This window comes from Microcaecilia unicolor, chromosome 10 (genome assembly GCF_901765095.1).
Source record: "Microcaecilia unicolor chromosome 10, aMicUni1.1, whole genome shotgun sequence".
Lineage (NCBI taxonomy): Eukaryota > Metazoa > Chordata > Amphibia > Gymnophiona > Siphonopidae > Microcaecilia > Microcaecilia unicolor.
The window spans coordinates 154,634,936-154,649,428 of NC_044040.1; the positions used below are offsets into that span (position 1 = coordinate 154,634,936).

The window sequence follows — 14,493 nt, forward strand, 5'->3', positions numbered from 1 at the left end:
CTAGTCAATGGCAGGCACCAGCACCGAATATCTGGGCATATGCAGCCGGCTAAAACATAGCCAGTTAAGTGTGATACTTAGCAGTTTACCAGCTGCGATGAACCGTATAAAGATAGGACTGTTTTATGGAGTTCTATTTATGTAGTTATCCTGTTTAAAGGCTGAATACTGGCACTCAAGTGGCTAAGTGCCAGTTCCACCCCCAGAACACCCACAAAGTAGCCGGTTTTGGCCTAGGCACTAACCGGGCATTTTCAGTGGCACTATCAGGTTACGCGCCACTGAATATGACCGGTTAGCCCTGGGCAAGCGATGTAAATGGCTAGAAGCTGTCTCTGGCCATTTAAATCACTTTGAATGTCGACCCCTGTGTTTCCTGGGCAAATTTCTTTGGCCTAAAACTGCCTCCGTTCTGTCTGTATCCTTTTAGAAGCACCAAAGAAAGCTGAGTATTTTATTTTGCTGATTCCATTTGTGAAGCTTTTGTACATGCAAAACTTTGTAAATTTATACCCAGGGCCAGATTGCCCAACTAATGCCCTAAACACCACCAAATGATGGTGCCCCTTTGCCCTTCCATTGCTTAACTGAAATGACATTGAGAGGCTTTCAGCCCACGGGAGGCAGCCTGCCTAAGTGCTGCGATCGGCACTGACCCCAGATATTCAATGCCGGGCCGTTTCTGTGACCGGATTTGAATATCTGGGGTTTTAATGGCTGCTCAAGCTTAACCGGCTATGTCAATATTCACTCCTGACCGGTTAGGTTTACAGCGGCCAAAGATAGGACTGCTATTTAGGCTGTCGAATGTGGCTGCTAAACGTAGCCAGTCAGCGCTGAATATTGCCGGTTATTGCGCGATATAGCTGGTTATCTTTTCATTGTTAACTGGCAGTATTCAGTGGAGATAACTGGATATCCCGCGCTTAATAAGATAAGCATTGTCATACTGGGACAGACCAAAGGTCCATCAAGCCCAGTTTCCAGGCCAAGCCAGGTTACACGTATCTGTCAAGATCCGAAAACAGTACAATACATTTTATGTTGCTTATCCCAAGTCCATCTTAATAATGGTGTATGAACTTCTCTTTTAGGAAGATATTCAAACCTTTTTTAAACCCTGCTAAGCTAACTGCTTTTTTACCACATTCTCTGGCGACAAATTCTAGACTTTAATTACACGTTGAGTGAAGAAATATTTTCTCCGATTTGTTTAAAATTTACTACTTTGTAGCTTCGTTGCGTGCTCCCTAGACCTAGTATTTTTGGAAAGAGTAAACAAGCAATTAACATCTACCCATTCCACTCCACTCATTATTTTATCTACCTCTATCATATCTCCCCTTAGCCTTCTTTTCTCCAAGCTGAAGAGCCCTAACCACTTCAGCCTTTCCTCATAGGGAAGTCGTCCCATACCATTTATCATTTTCGTCACCCTCCTCTGTACCTTTTCTAATTCCACTATATCTTTTTTGAGATGCGGTGACCAGAATTGCACACAGTATTCAAGGTGCGGTCGCACCATGGAGCGATGCAAAGGCATTTAAAAAAAAAAAAATTTAATTTATCATTTTACTTTAATTACATTCACATTTATCACGTAAATGTAAGGAAAAACAGAAATTAATATAAGGAAAAAGAAAAAACATTTTCTCACAACAATATATATAATTGTCCACAATTGGGGGATCCAAGATCAGGAAAACAATCTCAAAGAAAATAAGAAAAACACCAAGTGGTTAATCTTACAAATTCATATTTTCTGAGGGAGGAAGGTTAATCGGTAATTGCAGCCGGCACAGTGGTAACTAAAGGAAGTTGCTGCAGAGGGTTCTTCATCTGTTCTTTTAACTCCACAAACTCTTGTAATTTCTTGGGTTCAACAAATAGGTAATAAGGAAATAAAACACTTACAAAGGAATCGCTCTAGGAAGGTCCCACCTAGGGCAATGATTCTTGGCTTAAAAGCCAAGAGTTCACACCTCCTAGTCTGCGATTCCCTTGATATATCAGGAAATATATTTATCTTTGAACCCAAAAAACTATCAGCCATGTATCGGAAATACAATTTCAAAACATTGTTCCTATCTAAATCAAAGGCAAAAGTCACTAGTAATATAACTCTCTATATAGGGTATTTTAGGAAGATCTATCATTCTCAAGTTATTTTTCCTTAATTGGTTCTCCAGAAGTTCCACTTTTTTACAAGAAACATGACTGTCCTTCATTACTAGATTAACTGATTTTCGTAGAGAAACCATTTCCGTAATCAAAGTCTCTATTTTTATATCTTGGACTTCCACTTTGTTAGATAAGTATTGATATAATCACATATTTATTCCTGAAAAAGTTTTGACATCTGAAGAAGAGAATTATTCACACTCTGCAGCACTTCCCATAGTGCGTCCATTATGACATTTTTTGGCTTCACCAGGTCCAATTTCTCCACAGAAACCGCTCCAGATATCTTCGGGGGGAAGAGCTCACTTTCCAATCCCCCAGTTGGTTTATTATCCGGAGTCAATGCTGCGCCAGGACCTCCTCGGATCGCGTGAGAATCCTAACCCACTTCGGGTGTTTCCACTGTCGACCTCCATAGCGAAGCGTTACTGTTTCCGAGTCTTGGAGAGGTCATGCCAACAGGGGGACTCAAAGTCACTCCCTCTCCACTGAGATTCGGCAATAAAGCCTTGCTGTTCCCCGAAGCAGGAACCGATATCCCCGACGTTATGACCCCGAATCTCTCCAAAGTAGACTTAGAAGTGGTGGGAACCCCAGCCGTGTTCGAGGAGGACAACACCACGGCTTTGCCTTTTTTCTTCCCCATTCTCTGGGGAGCGTGCCTACTTCAGGTAGTCTGGTGTAAAACGGGAACTCAACTAACGTACGTCCTCCCTCGACGCCATCTTGGATCCTCCAGTTTGGGACACTCTTTGTCTGGTTTCTTCTCAGAGGCCTGTCTGATATGGGTAACCCTTCAGCATAGCCCTCTAAGTCATTGAAACACGGAAGCCCCTCCACCACTTACAAGGTGGTGTCCCTTCGGAGGGGGATGCAAAGGCATTTTAACAACAGGTGAGCCGAAATGCAATTTAAGTAGTCAGTGGCTGTTTCTGGCTGGATAAAGCGTGCTGAATATCGGCCAGTAAGAGTTTAAGACTCAAAAGGTGCTGAGAAATATCATTACTGTATGAAACAAAACATAATATATATTTCCATATCATCAAGCTGATCAATCCATAGACTGGTGGGTTGTGTCCATCTACCAGCAGGTGGAGATAGAGAGCAAACTTTTGCCTCCCTATATGTGGTCATGTGCTGCCGGAAACTCCTCAGTATGTTCTCTATCTCAGCAGGTGGTGGTCACACACAGCAGCAGCTCTGGCTAGGCCTCCAAGCCTAATTTTTAGGTTTTGTTGAGTGCCTGGGGTTGAGGGCTCTTCTTGAGCAAGTGCAAACCTGGTGGCGCCAGGTCCCTCCTTTTCTCCCCCCTCCCGCTGGCTCCGTTTAAAAAAAAAAAAAAAAATTTTGACGTCTTTTAAAGACGTTTATTTTCGACGTTTATTTAAACGTTTATTGCAGCTACTCACTGGGACACCAGGTCGTTACAGCTCGGAGCAAGAAGCAGGTAATTTTTACCTTTTTATAGCGGGTAGGGGGTTCCCCGATCGATCTCCACGTGGCCTATGGCGTCGGAGTGCGAGGGTGCGAAGAATCGCTCCCCGGACCGCGTGTACGCTCCTAGCGGGGATGCGGGGGTCTTAAAGTCTGATTCGTCCTTGTTGGGTGTCAGTTCGGAGGCCGGTCAGTGTCCCGGTTCTCCCTCTGGCGCGGCGGTTTTTCCCGCCATAAACGCCCACCCCCCGCTGCTCGCCTCCGCCATCTTGGCCGGCCACTCTGCTCGGACGGCTTCTTCTTGGACCGCCCTTGAGCTGGGAGACGTTAATGCCTTGGCCGCCCTTGATTTGGGCGACGGCAAAAAGGCGGCTAAAATTAAGCGCCGTTCTTCCCGCGCGGCTCCTTCTCGGAGTGTCGCGCCGGACGCCATCTTGGATGCGCAGCATGTTTCTCCCCCGCTCTTGCGAGCGCCGGTTGAGGGTGCGTCTAGGGCTGTGGCCCAGGCTGCTGAAGTGCACAGTCTAGGGGGTTTCTCCCCCGAGTTTATTTTGCTGCTGCATCAGGCTTTTCTTATGCAAAACGCTGCCCCTGCTCCCTTGTCCGATAAAGGGATTGAGGCCTCCGGAAATAAACGCCCTCGGGTGGATTCCCAGACCTTAGAGGACTTTGTCTCCTCGGATGTAGATGAGGGCAGCGTATCTGAGTTCTCCCAACGGTCCTTTGGGGATTCCTTGGAGGAGACGGATTCCCGCTCGGATGGAGCGGATGACCCCTCTGCAGCGCGGATCTTTCGCTCAGAGGATTTGCCCAACCTGTTAATGCAGGCCATGGGCATTTTGAAGATTTCCTCTCCGGAGGACGTCTCTCCCTCAGCCCCTGTTGGCTCCGCCACTATGCTGGGAACGAAGCGCCCGCCTAGAACCTTCCACGTGCATGATGCCATGCACACCTTAATTTCGGCTCAATGGGATGTCCCGGAAGCGAGCCTCAAAGTGGCTAGGGCTATGTCCCGCCTCTATCCTTTGCCTGAAAGTGAACGTGAGGCCTTTATTTGGCCTACCGTGGATTCTTTAATCACTGCGGTGACTAAGAAAACGGCGTTGCCAGTGGAAGGTGGCACGGCCCTAAAGGACGCCCAAGATAGAAGATTGGAGGCGGCCTTAAGGTCGTCCTTCGAGGCGGCTGCTTTAAGTTTGCAGGCCTCAGTTTGCGGCTCCTATGTGGCCAGGGCGTGCCTGACGATTGTACAGCGGGCTTCCCCCTCGGATCCTTCCTTGAGGGCTGATTGGCCGGCCCTGGAATCGGGCTTGGCTTATTTGGCAGACTTACTGTATGATGTCTTGAGAGCCTCAGCTAAAGGTATGGCTCAGATAGTCTCTGCGCGGCGGTGGCTTTGGCTGAAGCATTGGTCTGCTGACTACGCCTCTAAGTCCCGCCTGGCTATGTTGCCTTTTAAAGGCAAGCTGCTCTTTGGGGTCGAGCTGGACAAAATTGTGACCGATCTCGGCACGTCTAAGGGCAAGAGGTTACCAGAGGCCAGGGCTCGGCCTAGTGCTCGCCCCGGTAACTCCAGAGGACGGTTTCAGGAGGTCCGTCGGTACCGCCCGGGCAAGTCGGGCTCCTCTGCCTCCTCTTCCTTCAAGAGGAACTTCTCCCCAAAGCAGCATTCCTTTCGCAGAGACCGCCGTCCCGGAGGTGCGCCCTCCGCTCCTCCACCAGGGTCTCGTACCCAATGACGGGGTCTTGGTCCATGGCCCAGTGCAGATTGGAGGACGCCTGTCCTCGTTTCTGGGCGAGTGGACCAGGGTAACTTCAGACGCTTGGGTGCTGGAAGTCATCAGAGACGGCTACAAGCTAGCGTTCTGCCGACCCTTAAGAGACGGGTTTGTACTCTCTCCCTGCAAGTCTCCGGTCAAAGCTGTGGCAGTGCAGCAGACCTTGGAAAATCTGATCCGCCTGGGGGCGGTCGTTCCGGTGCCAGAAAATCAGCTTGGCAAGGGACGTTACTCCATTTACTTTGTGGTGCCAAAGAAAGGAGGTTCTGTACGGCCTATCCTCGACCTCAAAGGGGTCAATCGGGCCTTGAAAGTTCGGCACTTTCGCATGGAGACTCTCCGCTCTGTTATAGCGGCAGTGAAGGCAGGGGAGTACCTAGCATCCTTGGACATCAAGGAAGCGTACCTGCATATTCCCATCTGGCCTCCTCATCAACGCTTCCTGCGTTTTGCAGTACTGGGCCGACACTTCCAGTTCAGAGCCCTCCCGTTCGGGTTGGCTACTGCTCCGCGGACCTTCTCCAAAGTAATGGTGGTCATTGCGGCCTTCCTGAGAAAGGAAGGAGTACAAGTCCATCCTTATCTGGACGACTGGTTGATCCGAGCCCCCTCTTATGCAGAGTGTGGCAAGGCTGTGGACCGGGTGGTTGCTCTTTTGAGCTCCCTGGGATGGATCATCAACTGGGAGAAAAGCCAGCTGCGCCCGACTCAGTCCCTGGAGTATCTGGGAGTTCGATTCGACACCCAAGTGGGCAGAGTGTTCCTGCCAGACAATCGGATTGTCAAACTTCAGGCTCAGGTGGACCAGTTCCTAGTAGCCTCTCCACTTCGGGCTTGGGACTATGTGCAGCTGTTGGGCTCTATGACGGCCACGATGGAAGTAGTGCCCTGGGCCAGGGCTCATATGAGACCACTACAACACTCTCTGCTGCAGCGCTGGACTCCGGTGTCGGAGGATTATGCTGTGCGCCTTCCCTTGGACCCAGCAGTGCGCAAGGCGCTGAGCTGGTGGTTGCAGACAGACAAGTTGTCTGCAGGGATGCCTCTCGTGACCCCGGAGTGGATTGTCGTCACGACGGACGCCTCTTTGACGGGCTGGGGAGCCCACTGCTTGGGAAGGACAGCGCAGGGGCTCTGGTCTCCTGCAGAGGCAAAGTGGTCTATCAACCTCCTGGAACTCAGAGCCATTCGGTTGGCGCTTTTGGAGTTCCTCCCGGTACTGGCGTTGAAGCCAGTACGGGTCCTGTCGGACAATGCCACGGCTGTGGCCTATGTCAACCGCCAGGGAGGTACCAAGAGCGCCCCTCTAGCCAAGGAGGCCATGAATCTATGCCAGTGGGCGGAAGCGAACCTGGAACAGCTGTCAGCGGCTCACATTGCCGGAGTCATGAATGTCAAGGCGGACTTTCTCAGTCGCCATACCTTGGAGCCCGGAGAGTGGCAGCTATCTGCTCAGGCGTTCTTGGACATCACGAAGCGCTGGGGCCAGTCCAGCCTAGATCTGATGGCGTCATCGGCCAATTGCCAAGTGCCGCGCTTTTTCAGCAGAGGACGGGAACCTCGATCCCTGGGAGTAGATGCTCTTCTCCAACAGTGGCCGACACAAGAGCTTCTCTATGTGTTCCCGCCCTGGCCCATGTTGGGCAGGGTGCTAGGCCGGGTGGCAAAGCATCCGGGCCGGATAATCCTGGTGGGTCCGGACTGGCCCAGACGTCCCTGGTATGCAGACCTGATCAGGCTCTCAGTCGACGTTCCTCTGCAGCTGCCAGTAGAGCAGGGCCTGTTACATCAGGGTCCCGTGGTGATGGAGGATCCCTCCCCCTTTGGTCTTACGGCCTGGCTATTGAGCGGCAGCGTCTGAGAAAGAAGGGCTTCTCAGACAAGGTCATCGCCACTATGCTGAGAGCGAGGAAGCGCTCTACTTCTACTGCTTACGCCAGGGTTTGGCGTACCTTTGCAGCGTGGTGTGAAGCAGGCTCACTTTCTCCCTTCACTGCTCCAATTTCTTCAGTGTTGGCGTTCCTGCAAGAAGGTCTGGAGAAAGGCCTGTCGCTCAGTTCCCTTAAAGTCCAGGTAGCGGCTCTGGCTTGCTTCAGGGGCCGCCTGAAGGGTGCTTCCCTGGCTTCGCAGCCAGATGTGGTGCGCTTTCTCAAGGGAGTTAATCACCTGCGCCCTCCTCTGCACTCAGTGGTGCCTGCGTGGAATCTCAACCTGGTGCTAAGAGCCTTGCAGAAGCCGCCTTTTGAACCCTTGTCTAGGGCATCTCTGAAAGACCTGACGTTGAAAGCAGTCTTTTTGGTGGCTATCTCTTCAGCCAGAAGGGTTTCCGAGCTCCAGGCACTCTCATGTCGAGAGCCTTTTCTGCAGTTCACTGAGGCAGGAGTGACTATTCGCACAGTGCCTTCCTTCCTGCCCAAGATTGTTTCTCGCTTCCATGTGAATCAGCAGCTCTGTCTCCCTTCCTTTCGTAGAGAGGACTACCCAGAGGAATACTCTGCTCTCAAATTTCTGGATGTGAGACGAGTCATCATCAGATACTTGGAAGTGACCAATGATTTCCGGAAATCGGATCATCTGTTTGTCCTGTTTACAGGTCCTCGTAAGGGTCTGCAGGCTTCTAAGCCTACAGTGGCAAGATGGGTCAAGGAAGCCATTGCAGCGGCTTATGTGGCCGCGGGGAAGGTGCCGCCTGTCCAGCTGAAGGCTCACTCCACTAGAGCTCTGGCGGCCTCAATGGCAGAGGCCGGGTCCGTCTCCTTGGAAGAGATATGCAAGGCGGCAACTTGGGCATCGGCCCATACCTTCTCCAGGCATTACCGCTTGACTGTGGCTGCTCGGGCGGAGGCCCGGTTTGGAGCTTCAGTGTTGCGGTCAGGGATTTCAATGTCCCGCCCTGGGTGAGTACTGCTTCGGTACATCCCACCAGTCTATGGATTGATCAGCTTGATGATATGGAAGGTAAAATTATGTATCATACCTGATAATTTTCTTTCCATTAATCATAGCTGATCAATCCATAGCCCTTCCCAGATATCTGTACTGTTTATATTCTGGTTGCATTTCAGATTCAAGTTTAGTCTTCAGTTCCTGTTCAGGAAGACTTCGTGTTCAAGTTTTTTCAATTGGATTCTTCAAGAGTTGAGACGAGTTTGTGTTACAGTGAGCTGCTGCATTCCTCTCCCCTCCGTTTTACAGGGCTGGATTGAGACATAAATTCTGCCGGCACTCCCTCCCGCTTCGTGCGGCTGTAGGGCAGCTTTGTACCCTCCCGCTTCAGCGGTGTTAGGGTCAGTCAGCTCCTCCCGCGGTTGCGGTTGCAGGATAAGCCAGATCCCCCCGCATCGGCGGGGTGGTGTCCCTCCCCCGCTCCGCGGGGATGAGCTGGACGGATTCCCCTCCCCCACTTGTGTGGGGATGAGCTGGGTAATTCCCCTCCCCCGTTTCGGCGGTGGTGAGCTGGGCAGAGCGTCCCTTTGTGGGTGTAATTCTCTAAGTGCTGAGTCCTGCGGATGGAGCTTTGATATCGACATACTGAGGAGTTTCCGGCAGCACATGACCACATATAGGGAGGCAAAAGTTTGCTCTCTATCTCCACCTGCTGGTAGATGGACACAACCCACCAGTCTATGGATTGATCAGCTATGATTAATGGAAAGAAAATTATCAGGTATGATACATAATTTTACCTTATAACAATTAGAAAAACACTAAAATTCATGTTGGATAATGGGTGTTGGCAGATGGGAGGAGGCAGTGGTGTGAAAAAGAGTAAATCTGAGGGGAAGGGAGGGCGGGATGGGTCCATAGTAGGAAGGTCTACAGATGTGTTTGTCTAGGGCCCAACATAGTGTTAATGTGGCCCTGTTCAGACATTAAAATGATTTCTTTTTAAAGGGTAAAGGGGTTTGGTATATTGTCTTTCTGTGGTGTCAGAGTGGTTTGCATTTATTATATGCAGGTGCTTTCTGTGTCCCTAGTGGGCTCACAGTCTAAGTTTTTGTACCTAGGGCAATGGAGGGTTAAGTACTACCGCAGTACTACAGCGAGGCTATAGCGAGAGGTCGCGGCAGCCATTTTCGAGAAGCTGCTGCTAGGGTCAGGAACAAGGAGGATTCTCTCCTGCCCCTGACGTCTCACTGGACCACCAGGGAGGACAGGTGTGCCCCGGGAGGGGGGGGGGGGGGGGGTAGGATGGGCTGCTGCCTGGAGGTGAGGGATGTTGTGTGGAGTGGAGATGTTGGGGGGGCAGATGTTGTTGGGAAGGGCCGCCCAGGAGGCTGTCGTCTGGGGCTATGCTGTGGGAGGGTGGAAAAATCCTTTTTTTTTTTTTTAATGGTCCTGACCCGATATTCAGTTGGAGCCTGCATAACTTTCTTATGTGGGCTCAGCTGAATATTGGCTGGGTCTGCATAAGTCCCAGCAACCTGCCTGCCCAAATCTATCCCCCAGTATTCAGTGCCGGTGCCCAGACATGGCATGGCACTGAATTCTGGGGGATAATTTAGCCAGCGACAATCAGTATTTTAAAAATTGCTGACCACTGCCAGCTGAATTTTGGAGGGTATAGGTTTAGTTTAAGTCTGCTTAAGAGCAGGTCTACATTAAACAGATTAATAGTTTTAAAAGATTTGATATACTACCCTTTTAACACAAGTCAGAGTGGTTTACAATCTGAAATTACATATTTATTTATTTGTTGCATTTGTATCCCACATTTTCCCACCTATTTGCAGGCTCAGTGTGGCTTACATAATGCCGTAATGGCGATTGCCATATCCGGATTGAGAAATACAAAATGGTTATTAAGTGACAGAGTAGGTTATGCAATCAGGTATCGCAAGTTCATTTCTGGCATGAGAAATAGAGTGGTATTGCTATAGAGTTCCTGAGTGACAGGGAAAGTTAAGCAATCAAGTGTACAGAGTTAATTCCTGGAATTAGAAGTATAGAGGTATAACGATAAAGTTCATTGATGCCAAAGTATAGTATAAAAGAATGCCAAAGTATGAAAGAAAAGCAAACAATCACTCATAACCAAAGATCAGACCCCAAATAAAATCCCAAATGCACAACTTTTACAGTAATCATTTTTACAGATTACCCAATGACACTGCTGCAAGTCAGCTCACAGACCCAAACATTTTTGGAAACAAAAACGTTTTTAAGTTTACTTTCAATTGTTTAAATGACACCTCCCTTCTCAATTCCAACAGAAACCAATTCCACCAAACAAGAGCACACCAAAAAGAAGCACTTTTCCAAGTGGTCAGTGGTGAATAGGTATATTTAGTGTTGCTGACTATCAGCATAATTCTATAAATTGTCGCCTCAGTTTAGGTGTCCCAATGCCCTGCACTTAGCGCCAATTCTAAAATTTCATCTTGGCGTCAAGATTCTGTTATAGAACATTAACATAATGTTGGCATTGGTGTGCCCATATTTAGGCATGCCCTCTTACATATGTCAATGGTAGGCCTAAGCTAGCGTGCCTAAGTGCGACAAGTGAAACGCATAATTTATAATATTCTATAAACTGTTGGGCCGATATTCAAAATAACATAACATTACATAGTAAATGACTTAAGTGGGCAGAATCTCCAGCCCAGTTTAATTCTTATTTGTTTCAGGTGTCTCTATGGCTTAAGGTCAATCTTCTTTTCTTGAATGAAACAAAATGTGTCTATTCTTTTTCATATTCATGGGTTTTACACATCTCTCCTCCTTCACTAGGTGGTTTTACAGTTCCCTTTTAAAATACTATTAAAATGCTGAGTGTTATTTTCGAATCTGAGCTCTCCTTCAAACCCCAAATCCCAAATCGATGCAGTTCTTTGGTCTTCATTTTTTACTCTTCATCGAATCTGTGCAGTTCGTCCATTTATTCCAGCCACTTCCCTTCGTCCTTTGATTTTTGCGCTAGTCCAGTGGTTCCCAAACGCTTATGGTTCACGGCACCTTAGTGCCTGAGAAATGTTTTGTGGCACCCTCCGCCACCACACAGGTCTCCACCCCCCACAGCCACACAACTCTCCTCTGCCCCCCCCGCTACACATCATGTCCAGTATTTCTCCCTGCCCTGCACCCCTATGTCCAATATTTCTCCCTCTCCGGTCCCTCTCCATGCAGCATCTACCCCTCCCCTCGACCCCCATATACAAGATTTATCCCCTTCCTCCCATTCCAACTCATGCCCAACACTTATGCCCCTCATTCCTCCTACAGCATCTCTCTTTCCCTCCCCCACCCCACCCACAATTATCCCTGTGCTTCAACAGGTCCCTGGCAGTGACAGCAATTCCCACATGGTGCCTGTTGCTAACCCAGAAGCCTCCCCTTGGTTGCGTGATTTTTTTAACTGGCCGTTCTTACAGGGTCAGGATTATTGGTGCTTACCTTTATCTCTTTCTCTGTGCCAGCTGCATACAAAATCTTTCTCATCAATGGAGGACTGCTGTTTTCCTGCCACACATGGCTGGGGCAAGCTACCAATCACAGCTCAGCTGTCATTGGTCATGAAGCCTGTCTGGTGCATAAAAGGGCAATCCTGATTTGGAAACAAAGAGCCTCACGCCTTGCTTCCCAATCAGGATCGCCCTTTTAGGAGCCAGACAGGCTCCATGACCAATCACAGCTGAGCTGTGGTCGGTAGCTTGCCCCAGCCATGGTGTATGTAGGTTTCCTGGAACTCCATACAACTTTCTTTAAATATGTTGAAATTAGGTGATGTCCCAGCACATGGCTGTGAGCTTCCCATCTGCCCCACGGCACCCCTGTGAGTTTACCGTGCTGCACAGGTTGGGAAACGCTGCACTAGTCATTTCTCATTTGGATTACTGTAACTCTCTCTATTCTGGTCTCCATTTGCATTCCTTTAAGCGTTTACAGTTAATCCAATCAATAGCTGTCAAACTTCTTTACAGTGCATGCAGGTTTGATCATATTACCCCTCTTTCTTGTTACTGAACACTGTCTTCCATTATTTGTACGTATACAATTCAAAATCCTTACTCTAGTTTTCAAGGCAAGACTTTTCTCTATGCCTTCTTATCTCTCTAATCTTCTTATTCCCTACACACCAATGCGTTTTCTTCCATCAGCAGACAACAACCTTCTTACTTTTCCCTCCCCTACGCAACTCCAGCTAACAATTACTTGTCACACCGCTTTCAGTTATGTTGGGCCCAAACTTTGGAAAAATCTTTCAAGTATTTAATTTATTTATTTGTTGCATTTGTATCCCACATTTTCCCACCTATTTGCAGGCTCAATGTGGCTTACAACATTACATCATATCAAGCGTCATTCAAGAGTAGATACACAATTAATTAAGTATGGGTAATCAACCCATTCTCTAGACCTTTAAACGAGCCCTTGTTCACTTTAACTTTCTCTTCTACATTGTGATGCAATTCTTATTTTTTTTGTTTTGTTTTTTAATTATAAGACTGTTTTCTTTTATTGCATTGTATTTTATGTATACCATAATTGTTTTTAATTTTTAAAAAAATATAAACCGCTTTATGCCTATTTGATTAGGCACAGTGGTATATCAAGTTTTATGAAATAAAATAAATAAATGAAGACCAGTTGGATAATCCCAGCTGCCAGCCATAGAAGCTGGAATTGCTTGTAAGACATCACTCTTGCTCAAATCAGTTTTTGTTGGCTTCCCATAGATGTTCTCATGCTAATCCAACACTCGGGCCCTCCCATTCCTCATGTCTTACCAACAAGTCTTGAGGGCGATGGCTTGTCTGGAAACCTGTTCTTAACAGGGGGATGAGCTTATTCTCTGGATGGACCAATTCATGGCAATGGCAGGCCCAAATTGTCTTGGGCCTAACTGAGAGAGGATTCGGGGGCCAGGGGAATGGTGATGGCGGTGGGGGGGGGGGGGAGGTTAGGTCTGCTGATGGCTTGATAAAGAGCCAGAAATTGAGGAGGGCAAAGCCCGGATTGGGCAGTTTTCTTTCAAAAAATAGTGCGGCGGGAAATTCCCCCAAGTAGGAGTCTTTCCTTAGCACCAGGTGAGGACATTTTTGCTCCAGATTTAAACAAGTACTTCTGAGGCTTAGGATCTTTCCAGCTCCTTTGAGGTGGCTCATTCACCCACCCCACCTTCCCTTTTTTTCTTGTTAGATAAGAACATAAGCGTTGCTATACTTGGACAAACCGAAGATCCATCAAGCCCAATATCCTGTTTCCAACAGTGGCCACTCCAGGTCACAAGTACTAGGCAAAATCCCAGAAAAGTAAAACAGATTTTCCTAGAAATAAGCAGTGGCCAAGTACATCTTAATAATGGTTTATGGACTTTTGTTGATTCTGGCTTAGGGAATACTCAAGCTAAAAGTCACATTCTAAAGGCAGTCCTTTAGAACAGGGTCTTAATATTTATCAGGTGATGAATATTAGGCTCACAACTTCTAAACACAAGCATTGGAGGTTCATATGAGCCTTTAGCTCCAGCTGTTATGACAGGGTATGGCATATTCAATTATTTATTACTAGCCACAGTCAGTAGTCCTGTTGTTTGGTTATTATGTATTTCACACCTCATAACTTGAGGAAAGTGTTCACCAGTAAACGAAAGTGTGGCCAAGTTTTACTTCACTCAGTTGTCTGAACTCTTCAGACAACTCAGCAACCTAAAGACATGGCTTTAGCCATGTCTTTAGGTTGCAGATATCTAAGTCACTTAAACTTGTTGGCAGAGAAGGGGGTAAGCAGTCTCATATCCCCCATTAGTTTTGTAATAATACCAGCTAATCAGACTATTACTCAAACATCTACCTATTTATCTCAGTGGACTTGCTGGACCATACCTGACCTCCACCAACCTGCCAGCATAACTCCTATTGTTCTCTGGGGATGTATAACTTTCTGGTTTTCCACCCAGTTAGCCCTGGTCTATAGTGTCACTAACTTCTGCTTTTGCTGTTTGTACTCTGTTTTCTCCTTCTCTCCTTCTTGTCTCTGCCGAATTCTGTCACAGTAGTAATTTCTACCACATCTGGTCATCCAGCATCCTCTCAGTAGAAAAAAAAAGGATTTTTCTTATTTTTCCTGAATCTTCTGGCAATCCCAGATCATGACCCTT

At 47.9% G+C, this 14,493-nt stretch overlaps 1 protein-coding gene across 2 annotated transcripts in view; it reads left to right on the top strand.

Annotated features, from left to right (window-relative positions):
• Nucleotides 1-14,493, top strand: part of ST6GAL1 (ST6 beta-galactoside alpha-2,6-sialyltransferase 1) — a 122,826-nt gene that overhangs the window by 27,128 nt on the left and 81,205 nt on the right. The window contains exon 1 of one of the 2 annotated variants that reach the window (XM_030215760.1): nt 9,454-9,550. The exons of the other annotated variant lie outside the window; for it this stretch is intronic. The gene's annotated coding sequence lies outside the window, so the exon portion shown is untranslated. Of the gene's footprint in view, nt 1-9,453; nt 9,551-14,493 lie in introns of those variants that run through there. 2 annotated transcript variants of the gene reach the window in all.